This window comes from Arachis duranensis, chromosome 8 (assembly GCF_000817695.3).
Source record: "Arachis duranensis cultivar V14167 chromosome 8, aradu.V14167.gnm2.J7QH, whole genome shotgun sequence".
Classification (NCBI taxonomy): domain Eukaryota; kingdom Viridiplantae; phylum Streptophyta; class Magnoliopsida; order Fabales; family Fabaceae; genus Arachis; species Arachis duranensis.
Genome location: NC_029779.3, coordinates 39,493,860 through 39,509,508, shown reverse-complemented (window position 1 = coordinate 39,509,508; position 15,649 = coordinate 39,493,860). Strand labels below are relative to the sequence as shown.

At 27.3% G+C, this 15,649-nt stretch overlaps 1 protein-coding gene across 1 annotated transcript in view; it reads right to left on the bottom strand.

The window, feature by feature from the left end:
• Positions 1-11,610, bottom strand: part of LOC107462687 (protein DETOXIFICATION 43) — a gene marked incomplete in the record, with an annotated part of 40,029 nt that extends 28,419 nt beyond the window's left edge. Inside the window, 1 exon segment of the mRNA XM_052253084.1 lies at positions 11,413-11,610.
• Between the last annotated feature and the right edge of the window lie 4,039 nt (positions 11,611-15,649).

Genomic DNA, 15,649 nt, shown 5'->3' with positions numbered 1-15,649 from the left:
TATAAAATTTAGAACAATTTACGACAATCACAATGTCAAAAAAGATGGGTAGGCAAACATAAAAGATGGGACAAATATTGGTGATGCAAGAACCGTCCCCAGTAGTGTGTGTCCCTGATAGCTTCACTAATTACCCACAAAACCCATTTCAATTACTGCCAAACCAAGATGGCGTAGTATTAATTAATAAATATTAATTATTTGATTTTCTTGAAATTCGGCATCTAAATGAGGAAGCTTCTTTGATTTTCCATATGTGAAAGCACATAATAAACTTCGTTCCCTTCAGTTACTGTTCACTAATTACACAGTACACACATTATAATCACCGACGTACGTTTTGTGTACATTTATTTTCTGTATTCAACAATGTATTGACAACAAATCAAAAGACAAATTTTAGGCTTAACTTCTCGATATGCATGGTTGGTTCAACTAGTCAACTAATTAAGTTCTGAAACTATATTATTATAACTGACTTAGATTAATTAATTCATTCTAAAAATTTAATTTTAAGAAAAGAGTAATGATAGTTAGTAACCAACTTTTTTTCTCAACATTAATTAACTTTTTTAAAATATGTTAAATTTTAAATTCTAAATTATAAATTCTATTTAAATTTTAAATTATAAAATTAATTATTTAATATTGATTAAATAAAAATTAGTTTCTATACTTTCTCTTTTTTAAAAAAATATATGTCACACTCATAAATAAATACTATAAAAATCATAATTTATAACAGGCTGGAAGTTATAACAAAAATAATAAAATATATGTGATCCCCATTAGCGTGGAGAAGAGATGCTACTTAGAAACATCTCACAACATGACGAGAAGAAATAATAACAATAATTAGTTAGGAGTTCTTATATGTGATAGATTTTGGCCATGATTCTTATTTATTGTTTGATTTTTTTTTTTTACCTTGGGGGAAACCAAGTTGGCTCCTTAGTCCTTACTTTGAATATTACACTGGGGAAATTTAATCTTCGTACATCATAAATAATAATAAAAAGTAAGGAGTAGTAGTGCTTTTTTTTTCTATACGATTTTTTTATTAATTTTATGCTAAATTTTTTTTTTTTGATAGTCAATAAAAATCGAATTATAAATTTTTAAATTATAACAATTTTGAGTAAACATTACGAATAAAGTATTTTATTGGCTAAATATTAGTAAAAAATATAAATTTTGATAATAATGTAACATTATTTTTTTTAATATATTAAATACATTTTTATTAAATTAAACATTCATTTTCTCAAAATCTGCATTGCAAAGTGAACACGTGTCACAACAAGATTATAGCAATTAGCAAGAGAAACTCAGATGCAAAATACGAATATGATACGTTAGTGTGACCTAAATAAACTAATGAATTAACTTATATTCTACGTAAAGAAGAGAAAAGAATGAAATAAACATACACAAAATATTGATGGAACACTATTATACAATGACATAAGTATTAATTAAGTTATATAAATAAATTACACATCAAAGCATATAAAAATGGTGAGTAATTCGTTTGTTTGGATTTTATATTCTAATATTTCTAAATTCTAAGAATAACCTACCTTTAAACATTAAGGCAATGAAAGAGAAGTTTATATCAACATATAGTCATTTAACCCCCTAATAGTTGAGCGTCCCATGATACCACAGAAAAGCCAAACTATTCTTACCACTGAATTGATGCATTGAATTAATTTTTGAGGAGTGTTAGGGGCAGTTATTTTTGTAATTTGTAGTTATTAAATAATTATTAATGATGATTTTAATAGTATAAAATTTTATTTAATGGTATAAAATTATTCACTTTTATTTTATTAATTATATACTAACTAAATTTTTTTTATGACTATATATTGACTAAAATTTAATAAAATTGTTGGCTCTTGAACTTTTTTTTTTAATTTTTTATACTTCTGGTATTATCACGTTATTATCTTGCCCAACGGCATCGATATTCAAAAACATAATTAAAATACATTTAAGATATTATGAACAAAATTAAAACTCCTCACCTTTAATAACCTAGTATATCGTTCGCATTAATTAAGCCACTGACTTCGGATCGTTCAAGAAAAAAGGAGATCCGAGATAAGATCAGAGAGTTCTATTAGCATTCATGCATGAGTGATGATGTACCATGATTAAGATTAGACTAACGTGCATATTTAGTATACATGTATCAAACTAACGAAAACGAACCTTTACTAGTGTTCATCGAATAATCGACTACTTATCAGAATGAGATTCATTCGCGTATATACATATATATTTCTTACGTTGAATCTTGCGAATTCATTGCCTTCAGATGAAGATTAGCGATTAATTAAAGATCATCAGAGAATGTACTACATTCCCCATGTTATCATTTGTGACTAAAAACATATGTATGCATGTACGAATTATTATTATTATTATTATTATTATTATTATTATTATTATTATTTGTCATAAAATTACTTCTCTTAGAAATTTAAGTTAATAAAAAAAATACATAAATAATTATATTTCTAATATATTTACTCAAATAAAATCCTGTTTTAGGTTTGTTTAACTTTTTTGTATAGATATTTTTTTATTTGTTTTATATTTTTTTCTTTTAAAAGATAATAAAGATTATTGAAACCTAGATCTATTATAAAAATTCTGATATCATATCACAAAATTATTTTTTTTTAAATTTAAATTAATAAAAAATACATAAATAGTTATATCTTTAATATTATTATTACCATGCATCATCATCATCATCATCATATTTTAGGCAATTTTATTTGAGTATTTGAAATTCTATTGGAGAACATACATAAAAAATATTAAAAATTTAATTTTTAGTTACTCAATATTAGTTAATTTTTTTATTTTAAAATTTTTTATTTTTAGAAGATTTAAACTTTATAATTTAAAATTTAAGGTTAAGAATGTATAATTTAGGATTTATAATTTAAGATAAATAAAATAATTTTAAACAATTTACTGATGTTAGCTGAAAAAAAAAATGACTCACTAACATTATTTGTATTTAAAATTCGAGCTCAAAACCATTAGTAAAGGAAGGAACATATCCTCTGTCACTACTCTATTGATCATTTGTTTCTAACCAGCTATTCAGCGAGTCACCAAAAGTCCATAACAAGTGTTGGATGGCTCATGGCTGAAATCTTTAACTATTTATGTGTTTTTATTTGATATATATTAAATTTTTGAGGAGAGAAAATTTATCACAAAATATAATGGAAGTCACATCTAAACAATCCTATATATTATCACCTATTATTTAAGAGTAATTAGCTTCATCTATGGTTGTGTGTCCAGTAAAATTCTTTTATTTATTTTGAAATTTAAAGTTTAGATTGATGTTTCACGTATGTCTTTAACGGAGTTTTAAGTTGAGCATAGGCTAAGCATAGCAGATAAATAAGCTGTTACTTATCACACAAGCTAGAAATTCTGTTTTGGTGTTAAAACTGATTTACCAGAATTCAGTTAAGACAGTTAGTTCTATACCATGCAGCAATGCAAGTTGTAATGATCCTATAACTAATTCATGGTATCTAAGGTATGCGTGTAACACTGTGTGTCAGTTGATTGATGAATTTACACAATTAACCATCAACACTCATCAATCTTCATCTATCATTTTGTGAACAGAGTAATTAAGAGAAAGAAAACAGAATCTTAATCTTGTGATATAACTATCTATTTATGTTAGTGTCTCAGCCTCATATAACTAATTATAACAGACTCACACCAAATTAACTAATTCTGTAATGACTTTGTTAGGTAGACAATAGTTTTTGTGAATATTAGACTCTAAAATTGGTCCAATAAAGTAAAAACACACTACCCTCCCAAATCACTCATATAAATCTTAATGTTAGGATAACCATCCGGATACCTAATGAAATGAACATCCGATATATCCATTGTTCACATTGTTTAGTATTTTCATTGTCTACCTGTACTTTTTTCTTTTTTATAATTAATTTTAATTTATATGTTATTTTACACTTCTTTCCGTTTCACATCTAGAACTTAAGCTTGCTCAAATTCTATCAGTCTTCTATCCACTTATCCATAAATTATTATTATTTGGACCCGTTTAAATTAACAGGTTAAATATTCAAACCCAATCTTGTATAAACACTTTATAAACTTCTAAGCTTAAAGTTCGATTCATTTAATGGATGTTTGTCGAATAAAATGAATTGACCCTGATTTCTACTTTGTAGTTTTTTTTTTTTTACTTTTAATCTCGTTTTAATATAAAAAATGAATTGACTCGTATTTTTTTTCTATTGTTTTAGGAAAAAACAAGTGGTTCTTTTTTCGTTCAAAAAAATGTAAATAGTAATTTTGGTGAAAAAAGTCCTTTATTTTTTTGTCAATTGAAGAGGTTTTGCCCAAAACATCCTAAATGATTTTTATATTTTGGATTGGTGGTTAGGTTACTATTTTTTTCATTACTTTTTTGGCTACACAATCATTTATAAAAAAAAAGTGGATACTTGATTAACAAGAAAGGGAATAATTGAAAATTAGGACATTATACATCAACAATAGTCCTATCTACAAAGATAGGCTTGACAGCACTACTTACACACAACCATGTATTCAACTCGCTTAGCGAAGGAAAGAGGTTCAAACTGAGGTTTCTTTTTTGCTCAAGTTTTGAACCACCAAACCAGGCATGAATGTTGTTAAATATATAAAAAGAATATTTAATTAATATTATACTTGTGAAATACTAGAAACTTAGATGCATGTTGTTCATATTTTAAAATAAATTTATTAGGTCTTTTTAACGAATTGGGTAGAATAGACAAATTATTAAAATAGATAAAGAGTTATTTTGTAGATAACAGTTCTGATAAAAAATTTTAAACCTATAAATATAATAAAATAAAATTTTAAAAAAATTTTATACATAAAAATAAAATTTAAACAAAACTTGAATTTTATTTTATCTTACTCATTATCACTATTCACTCCTATGCCCAAGAAAACCAAAGAAAATAATGTGAAATGTGAATGGAAAGAAATAGAGTAGTGTCCATGACACTTCACTCATAGAAAGTAAGGAAAAAGAAAAGAAAAGCAAAATACATGCAAGTAGAATAGAAAAGGAGAAGGAGGTGGATAGCGTGTTTACGTGCATCATCACTTCATCACAGCAATCACAAGTATTCAAATCTTAATTCTCCTTCTTTTTTCCACAGTACAATTTCTGTTTCATGTATACATCATCTTTACAAAACATTATTCCATAAACGTTAAAATCAAATAATACCATTATAAGTTTTCTTTAAAAAAAAAAAACAGTTTTTTCCTTCTTTTCAATGTAATATATATATATTAAAATTAAACAATATCAGTGTAACTGTGTAAGTTTAAAAAGAAGTTCACTTTTTTATAATGTTTTTCCGGGGGTTCAGACCACAAAAAATTGCAATAGAATTTTCTTAATCTTTCTTTCTCCTATTAAATAATTTATCTAATATTTCAAAAATCAAAGACTAATTTATTAATTTCTTTTTATTTCAAATAAGTTAATTTGTCCAAAATAAAAATTTTTTAGGAATTAATTTAGAATATTAATTTATTATTATTATCATCATTATCAAGCCCTTTGATTGGTGTCTTATATTGGCACGCCCTATGATGGCACCATGACTTTGGCATATTTAGATTTTGTAGCTACGTTACGTTGTGTTATGAATAAGACGGGAGGAGTTTGTTGAGTGTGAGAGAGGAGATTCTCTGTGTGATGGCTCATAGTTTGCTGAGATGGGAGGCGGAAGTCACGGGTTTAGCATATTTAAAAAAGGAGACCACTCTCCTAAAGACATTAAATATGTCTTTTTCTTTTTTCTTTAAAAATGTTAACATTTTTATTAAGTTAGTTAATAATTTATTTTTTAATAAATCAAAATAAAATCAGTTTATTATAACAACAATAATAAATCTAATTGTCTGTATTATAATTATTAGATTAATTTGATCCGTATACAATCTAACTCGAATATTTTTAAATTTTTTGATAAAAAAATAAATATATTCCTAATTTTTTATTTTACAGATATTTAAATCTCTAAAGATTTAAAAATACAACTAAATTTTTAAAAAAATTAGATTTATTATTATTGTTATAAAAAAATCAATTTTATTCTAATTTATTAAAAAATAAAAAAATAATCAATTTATTAATACGTTTAATAATAATATAATACATAAGTGTCTTTACAAAAAATATTTTACACATCTTTACGAGAACATCTTATTTCAAAAAAAGCGTTATTCCTGTGTATTTTTTCTCTCTCCTATTCCAAAAAGTTTTAGAAACTGAAGGTCAACAAGAAAATATAAAGTAATCAATTTATGCTTCTAACATGGTTAGAAGAATCCAGCTCGTGATTAAGCCAGTTAGAATACTGTCGATCCTTAGTTTAATTGTTGGATCACTCATTAATAATTATATAAAATTGATTTTATTATTTTCATGATAATTGTTTTTTTATTTTATTTTTATATTAAATTAAGTATTATTTTTAGATTTCAATAATTTATTAATTTATTTATGTCTATTGTATACTTCAAGTATAACATAAATATAAAGTAACTGTTTCCAATTTTTTTAGTAAGAACAATTATTTAGGCTTCTTTTTTATTTAAAAACAAAATAATTTGAATTTTTTTAATTTGAAAAACACACGAATATATTAAAATATAATTTTAATTTTAATTAATAAAACGTAATTATTTACATTTTTTGAAGAGTAAACTATCATTTTTATTCATAAAAATTATAAATACTGACAAATCTATCTATAAACAAATTATAATTGTACCCATAAAACATAAATTCTGTATAACAACATTATCTAAACACTGAAAAATTATCTAAAAATTTTAAATTATCTTTCTCTCCATCACTACTACCATCATCCCTTATCTCTTTCTCTAAATCTTTAACATCAATCTATCCCCTTTTTCACCAACTACTAATTCATCACTCTCATCTTCATTGGTGTTGCCAATCTCAACCACCACTCACTACTCACAGACAGTTTTAAAGTACTATTACCGCATCATCGCTTCTTTCTCTTTATCACCACCATCATCGCATTATCTCGTCTTCTTTTAATAATCTCCAACAAATCCATCCTCTACCTCATCCTCAAGATGGAGAACCGCCACAACCTCGGTCTCAGTCGACATCAACTCCAGCATCGAAGCGTCAAGATCCAGGTATAAACCGTAGATTTGGTGAGTGAGGACTTCGGTAAAGTAGGTGGCTACTTTGCGCATGGCTCCAACCTGAGACACCGACAAAAATTCGATCTGCTTTCTGAGCGCCTCCACAAGAGACATGTTGTTTTGGTGGACTGCCTCCGCACACGCTATGAATGTGTGGATGAGTCAGATCTCATTCTCCTACGAATCAACCATGATGAGTGGCTGAGTAGAAGAGGATGAGACATTTTGGCGGGCAAGGGTTTCAAGCACTTGATAGGGAATTGGCAATGGCGACGGTGACAGTGTATATTGTCTTGCCTACGATGGACTTGAGGTCATAGTTGGAGAAGGAGCTATCCTCAAAGGCCTTATCCACAAAAGTTGTGATGATGGAGGATTCAGTTTGGGGGAGGAAGGCGATGGAGGAAGGGGTGGTGACGATGACAACGGCGGCGGAGGCAGAAAAACTGACCAAACGTGAGAGCCTCTTCGCCGTAGAGATTGTAGATTTGAAGCTTTTGAGGGACTCTAAAAACATTTAGAGCGAGAGAGAGAGAGAGAGAACAGGGGGAGGGGAGATGATGGTAGTAGTAGTCGAGAAAAAAGCAATTTAAAATTTTTAGGTGATTTTTTGATGTTTGGATAATTTTGTTATACGGAACTCATGTTTCATAAGTATAATTGTAATTTTTTTTTTTTAATGGATAAATTTGTCAACGTTTAAAACTTTCTAGGATAATAATAGTAGTTTACTCTTTTTTAAATTCAGTCTGTACAAATATATAACTAGAAATAATTTATTCTTCTGACTTTTTTTTGTATCAATAAATATATAATTAAAAATTTTAATAAAATATAAAGACTTAATTACAAATTTTTAAAATATAAACATATTTATGAATTGGCTAAAAAATCACATAGGTATTCATATTAATTAAACCATAAATAAAATTTAAAAAATCATATTAATAAATTTATTTATAAATTTTTAAAATTTTAGCATATTTATAAATTTGCTAAAAAAAATTACATAGGTTTAGTCCTTGGTCATATTAAAAAAAGGAAAAAAATTATTCATATAGCGAATACTTTTCATATCCATATTAAAATATAGTTATTATTAATTAATTATGTACTTAAATTATTTTTAAGTAATAAAATAAAGAGAACGTATATTTAGTTATTAAAAAATAGGATAAAATATATGTTTTTTTTAATTTGTTAAAAATTTTAAAAATATTCTTAAGTTTTATTTTGTTTTAATTTTGTTCCTAAAGTTTTTATTTACATTAAATATATTTTTGACATCTAAATTTTTAAAAAATTTAGAATTAATCTAATAATAATGCATGACAATTATATATCTGATTTGCTTCTGTTAAAGGTTATTTCTATGAAATTATTGTTGAATTGGTCCTAAATTTTTTTAAAAATTAACCGTTAAAACTATATTTTTTGGTGACTCGTTAGAAGTATATTTGATACAAACTGAAAATTTTTGGGACAAAATTAAAACAAAATAAAATTTAGAATAATTTTTAAAACTTTTAATATATTTTAAGGAAAAAATATATTTTACTCAAAAAAATATTAATGTCAAAATGGTATTTATTATAAAGAATGTAAACATTGTGGCATTGAAAAGAAAAAGAAAAAAAAAATTAAGATTAGTCTGTGGATTTTTTTTTTTTTTTTACATTCCTGAAAACCTATTTTGTGTAAAACGTTCAGAAATATATAAACATTATGTAAACCACATGTCATCGTTCAGCATTAATTATATATAGTGGATGACCACCATAATAAGCATTGTTTTAATTTAGATTTTTATTAAAAGCTTCCCCTCTTTAAATAAATAAATATTAATTTACTAAAAAAGTATTCAATATAATTTAACAATCATTTTAAATTATAATGGTTTTTGTTTCTTGTTCTTTTGTCTTTTGTTTTTTATTTAAAGAAAAAGAAAAATATTAGGAGTCAGCAGAATTTATAATATGTAGTCATCAATTAATTATTATTAATATTTTTTTATTTTTAATAATATGAAATAATATCTAATAGTATAAAATTATTACTTTTTTTTAATAATTAAATACTGATCAAATTTCAATAAAAATGTTAGACTCTATGAACTTTCTCAAAAAAGAAAACCTTAACTCTATAATATACCGTGTGCGTACGTGGATTCTCATTTTCTTGACAAGGGTGATAATGGATGAAGATTTTAACTTTTAATAATACTAAAGTTGAAATAAGACAAAATTTTGACTGCACAATACAGTATATAATAAAAAGTAATTATGAATAATAGCATATTCATAGATAATTACTAAGAAATCCAAGGACAAGATTACAATATATACCAAGTTACCGATGTCCATAGTTTGTTTGTACGCACTGAAATGAAAGAACGACAAATTGTAGTTCTGAGTACTAATATTAATACAGCATTTGTTGGCCACTGGGTCGCCACTATGAGCAATTAAAATCATTTCTTTTTTGCATGCTTGCATGCTTTTAATGATAGTGGAACATTTCTTAGTAAATTGAACTCACAAAGAATCTGGACACTACTAAATTAGTAAATTATTCTTCCAAATTTGAGTTGGTGTAATAGTTTATTTATTTATTTAAATAAATATTAAAATTTTAAATTTTGTTTATATATAAAAAAATTTGTTAGTCAATAATAAATTTTTAAATAAAATTTAATTCTATAATAAATTAGTTTTTAATTTTTTAATTTAAAAATACTGTAAAAAAAAAAAGGTTCGTGCGGTGTCGCTTTTTTAATAGATAATGTTTATCTTTACTTTTTATTTTCTCTTTCAAAATGCACGTACTTTCTTTTTGGTTAATGAGACGATAAGTTTATTACAATATATTGATGTAAAAGTAAATACAAGGTTTCGCCATCTATATATTGCTATACCTATGAGTTTCTACTAAGTTTGGCAATTATACTCTAGTAATGTTAAGAAGGCGCTAATTAAAATTATCTTATTCAATTTAATATCTATAATTACACATTTATTACATATAATATTATTGAATTACGAAAACAATAATTAAAAATATATATATTATGTATTTATTTTAATAGTAATTAATAAATATAAAATAAAACAAATTTAAATTAATTTGAATTGATTTCAACTGTCTTCTAAATATCTTTTTGTATACCCGACTAATAAAGAAGAAAAAATCTTCGGAAGTTGAATAATCTAGTCTCTTTTCATATTTTAAGTCTATACTTTCCACTAATAATTGTATAAGTTATTGAACGCACGTACCATCAGTGGAAAAGATGGTAAAACATTACTCTTTGTATACGAGCGAATTGCATATTCGTTCCTACCAAACTTCTTACGCTTTTAATAATTAGAATCTATCATCTAGCAATTATTCATAGAAAAATTTAAAAAGTATGTTATAAAAGTTATCAATAATATTGTCATTAAGTGCGAACTGACGTAGTGAAAAACTTTAAATGATCTTATACAAAAAACAACCTTTTATTTGTGAAATAGTTGTTGTGATTTCCGGAGTGTGATTTTTATGTTTATTTCTGGTGTTAATTAATTTAGCCCAACTAAGGAAGTTTTGAAAGGAAATAGAATATCACGAAAAGTTTATGAAACAGAGTAATTTCTAAATTCTAAATATCAATTTGAGCAAGCCAGGATCTAATCAAAGATGAACAACAAAGACAAAACAAATTAATTTTGTCAATCTTATTCCACGAAAACATAACAAACATATTATTATTAGAGACATATGAGAATGCGTTACAGATAAAACTATTTATGTATCTCTTTTTATCGGCTTAGGTTTTTAATTAAGAGGAATAATTTTATGATCCGTATAATTATGATTAAAAAAAGGAAGAGTAAGAAATTGGCCTTGCTATAATGTATCAAGATAAACTTAGTACATGCCCATCATGCAATATGATAATTTACTTATATAGATTTTAGAAAAATTATATAATATTTAATTTGTATATTTTACATATAGACATTATTTTATTGCTTTATTAAAATTCATACCTGTAAGATCTATCTGTAATAAGGGAAAATGGACTTGTCTATTCATGCACATACAGAAATATGAGAATTAATGAGGTTACCAAACAAAGAGAAAGATTTAATAACATACCTTAAATGATGCTGCCTCTGTTTAGTTTGATCCTTGAGCTGTGTCTGGTAGTGAAGGCAAGTTGGTGATCAGAAACAAACTCAGTCAGCTCTTGAATTGATTGTTCTTGCTTGCTCACTCACTCACCCTCTCACAGTCACAGATAGGTTCACAGATCAGAGAGACTCTATCTCTTGCTTTTGCATGAAAAAACTAAGCTACAACTACTCCCCTTTTATAAGTACCCTTTTGTCCATTCAGCCCGCATATTTAAAGTATAATATTTTTTTAGGATGTGTTTGGAATACAATGAAATAAGAATGGATTTATTTCAAAATCAAATTCTTTATTTAGAATGGATAAAAAATATAAATTGGATTAATTTTAAATTTTATGATTTTATATTATAACTAACTGAAATCATTTCATTTTTTTTATAGAATTGAGTTGCAACTGAAATAATTTGACGTGTTAAAAGTATAAAAAATTATTTTTATTCTTTTTGTAGAGATTCGAAGATGGCCCGACAGGAATTATTGGTGATTGAAAAAAAATTGTATGGTATTAATCAAATGACCATACACATCACTACACAAAAAAATGTTAACTACCATCAATTTTATTATTAGATTTAGTGTCGAACATTATCGTCGATTTTACTGATGCACGGATTTTGCGACAGTTGCAATACTAAATTCGTCATTCAAGAGACATTATCGTTGGATTTATATTTCTAATCCTAAACTGATGGTAACAAATGGTACAAAAATAAATTTATTTCGTGCACATTTTACTGTTCAATTTAAGGTTGATAGAATCCAACGATAAAATAAATCCTAAATTCAAATTTGCGAACCTTTTCCCCCATTTTTGTAACATCATCAACATCACTTCTTTCCTATTTCTCTTTCTCTACTCTCGCCGTTAGCCCCACTATCCCCCAACATCATCAACATCACTTCTTTCCTATTTCTCTTTCTCTTTCTCTACTCTCGCCGTTAGCCCTACTATCCCCACAATTCCCTGCTGTTTCGCCGTTGCGGGGCACTTCCCATGGCTCCAACAATCGTCATTGTTGAGGAGCGTTCACCGGTAGCTTGTTTCTCTCTTGCGAGTTGCTGCTTCCGTCATTTGCTGCTGTCGTCGCTTGCCACCGTCAATTGCAGCGCTAATCTTCCTCCTTCATCTAGGTATGTCTTTTTTCTTTTCTTCTTCCATTTTTTTTACATTGTTGGCATTTACTAAATCCTAACCCTACACTACCCCTGTGTCCACCGCTACTGCCACCATGTTAAAAAAATTCTTCTGCGCCACCACCGTCTCAAAGTAAGAGAGTTATATAAAATTGTGATATATGATAAATTTATGGTACTTAGTTTAGAGTAATTAGTTTTATAATTAGTTTAGAGTAATTATATAATTTTTATTTCTAATTAAGACATAGAATTTTAATTCTCATTTATAAAATATATATTGTAAAATTATGATATATGGTTAATTAGCTATGTTTAGAGTAATTAGAATATAAATTATATTAGGTTAAGATTTAACACAATTATGATTTAATTAAATTATATTGGGTTTGGATTTAAATTATGTTAAGTTGGTTAATTAAGTTAGATTATAACTAATTAGGATAATTAGTTAGATAAATCGGTTTAGGATTTATTTTAGGGTTGAAGTTAGACTAATTTAGACTTGAATTTATGTTAATTAAATTAACTTTACTATTAAGTAAGATTTTTGGATTAGATTAATTAATTTATAAATATAAATTTTTTTTCTATATTTCACTAACTTTATCTTAGAATTTTTTGTTTGTTTGAACGTTGTGTAGTTTTAATCGTGGATTTGTTCGAGTTGATATATGCATGGGTTGTTCGTGCAATATTCAGGTTGATTTTCTATCTCTCTAAGCGTTCTATATTGTTTAAGTTTTATACTGGACTTACTTTTGGGATAGAGTTTTAGGACGAAGGTGGAAACATGTTATCTAGTAGTGTCTTCTCGAAACTCTTATTTGCTGAAAAATTCTGGAGTAATAAAAAATTGCACATTAAAATAGCTATGATTTGATGTTTTATTGAATGTGTGTTTGTTTTAATTTATGCCTGCAACTATTTTTCTGTAAAAATTGATAAATTTTATTGGTGAAAGTATCTGAATTAAGGGGAAAGTCTACTAAATTTTTGTTAAAATGATTTAAAAACATGTTTGATTTGTGAGAAAATAAAAATTATATTCAATAGATGATTCTAATTATAGAAGCAACTTTGCCGAAATAAGAATAAAAAATTTAATAAGTTATATTGTTGGTTGTATTCTAGGTTGTTTGCTGTAAAATGATTTCAAGTTACCATTTGTGGATGTATGATAGGGATAACAATCAACTGAGGGGGAAGGGGTTAAAACCTGAGTTCTTTTAGGGAGTTGATCAGTTTGTTGCATATATCTTCAATATGAAACCATTTAGGTCTCAAGGAGTATCTAAGTGTCCATGCTATAAGTGTCGACTAATTAAATGGCTACGATCTTCAGATATGATCCTTCACCTTTACCGTAATGGGTTCTAGGATGATTATTGGGTATGGACTGAACTCGAAGAAGTTGATGAGAAGGAAATTAATCAGTCTGCACTGAATTCCAATAGGTATGAGGGTCAATCAAGGAGGGTTCAGGTGGTTAGAGAACTGAACATGGAAAAGGTGAATTGGGAGAGTAACCAAGAGAGATACAACGAGATGGTATTTGATGCAATCGATGCTAATGATATGAAAGATGTTGAACAAGAGACTAACTCAAAGGCAAAGAGATTTTATGATTTATTAGAATATGTCACACAACCGTTGTTTGAGGGGTGCGTTCACTCGAAATAGTTTGCCTGTGTTAGAATGATGAGTATTAAATCTAAGTCAAATCACACCCAAGAGTCTTTTGATAAGTGGGCTATCCTTTGTAATGAATTAGTACCAGTCCGGACTATTGGTGTCCCTCGAAGCCATTATGAGGCAAAGAAGCTAACTTCAAAATTAGGTCTAAATTCGGTTAAAATCGATTGTTGTTTGAATATTTGTATGCTATATTATAAGGGAGATGTAGATCTCACTGCTTGTAAATTTTGTGATGCATCGAGGTATCAAGTATAGAGAGAACGGATTGGTAAATGGAGGTTAAAAAGTCCCAAACAATGATGCACTACTTACCCCTAATTCTTAGGCTAAAAAGATTTATGCATGGATGAGTTAACATGAATTGGCATAATAATAACAACAAAAAAGATGTTTTTATGATGAACCCGTCACACAGAGAGGCTTGAAGGTACTTTGATGGGGTCTACTTTACATTTGCGAGCGAGCCTAGAAATGTTAGATTAGCTTGGTGGGGTCTACTTTACATCTGATGAAGTTTGCACCGAATTCTAATTTTAGTAACGCATACTCATGTAGGCCTGTTGTGGGGACTCCTCATAACCTACCTCTTGAAATGTACATGAAAGAGTCATACATATTCTTAACTTATGTCATACCTAGTCCAAGCAATCCAAAGGAAAAAATTGATGTCTTCTTCCAACTCTTGATGGATGAATTAAATGAGTTGTGGATTGATGTGTAGAGACATATGATATTTCAACTAAAATAAATTTCTAAATACATGATACATTGATGTGAACCATCAACAACTTTTCTGTATACGACATGTTGTCGGGACAGTCCACTCAGAGCAGAATGTCGTGTCCCATTTATATAGAGGATACAAAGTCATTTTGGCTGAAGAATAAGAGTAAGAATTCGTAGTTCGATTGTCATTAAAAATTCCTCGAGTTTGATAACCCTTTTGGCGCAACAAGGACTCTTTAGGTCACCCGTCAGGTTTGGTGGTTTAGAAATGTGGCATCTAGTCAGTAGTATTCTTAGGATCGTCGATAATGAGGCAGGGTTGAGTCTTTTGGGATATAACAGAGAGCATATTAAAAAAACGTATTTGATAATATCATATACACAACAATGAACAATAAATGAACCAAGGATAACAATAAGGTTATGTTATACTTGGTGGATATTTGGAGGCGGCCAAATATGAACTTAAAAGAGACTTGACAACAATCAGTGGGCTAAACTAAAGGTTGTATTTGCTCCAACGAAGGATGAGAGATAAAATATTTGTAGGTGGATAGGAGTTTGAGGTTTTCTGATGGTTATGCCTCTAAATTGGGTAGATGTGTAAACATATCATAGGATAATCTTACTAGGTTGAAGAG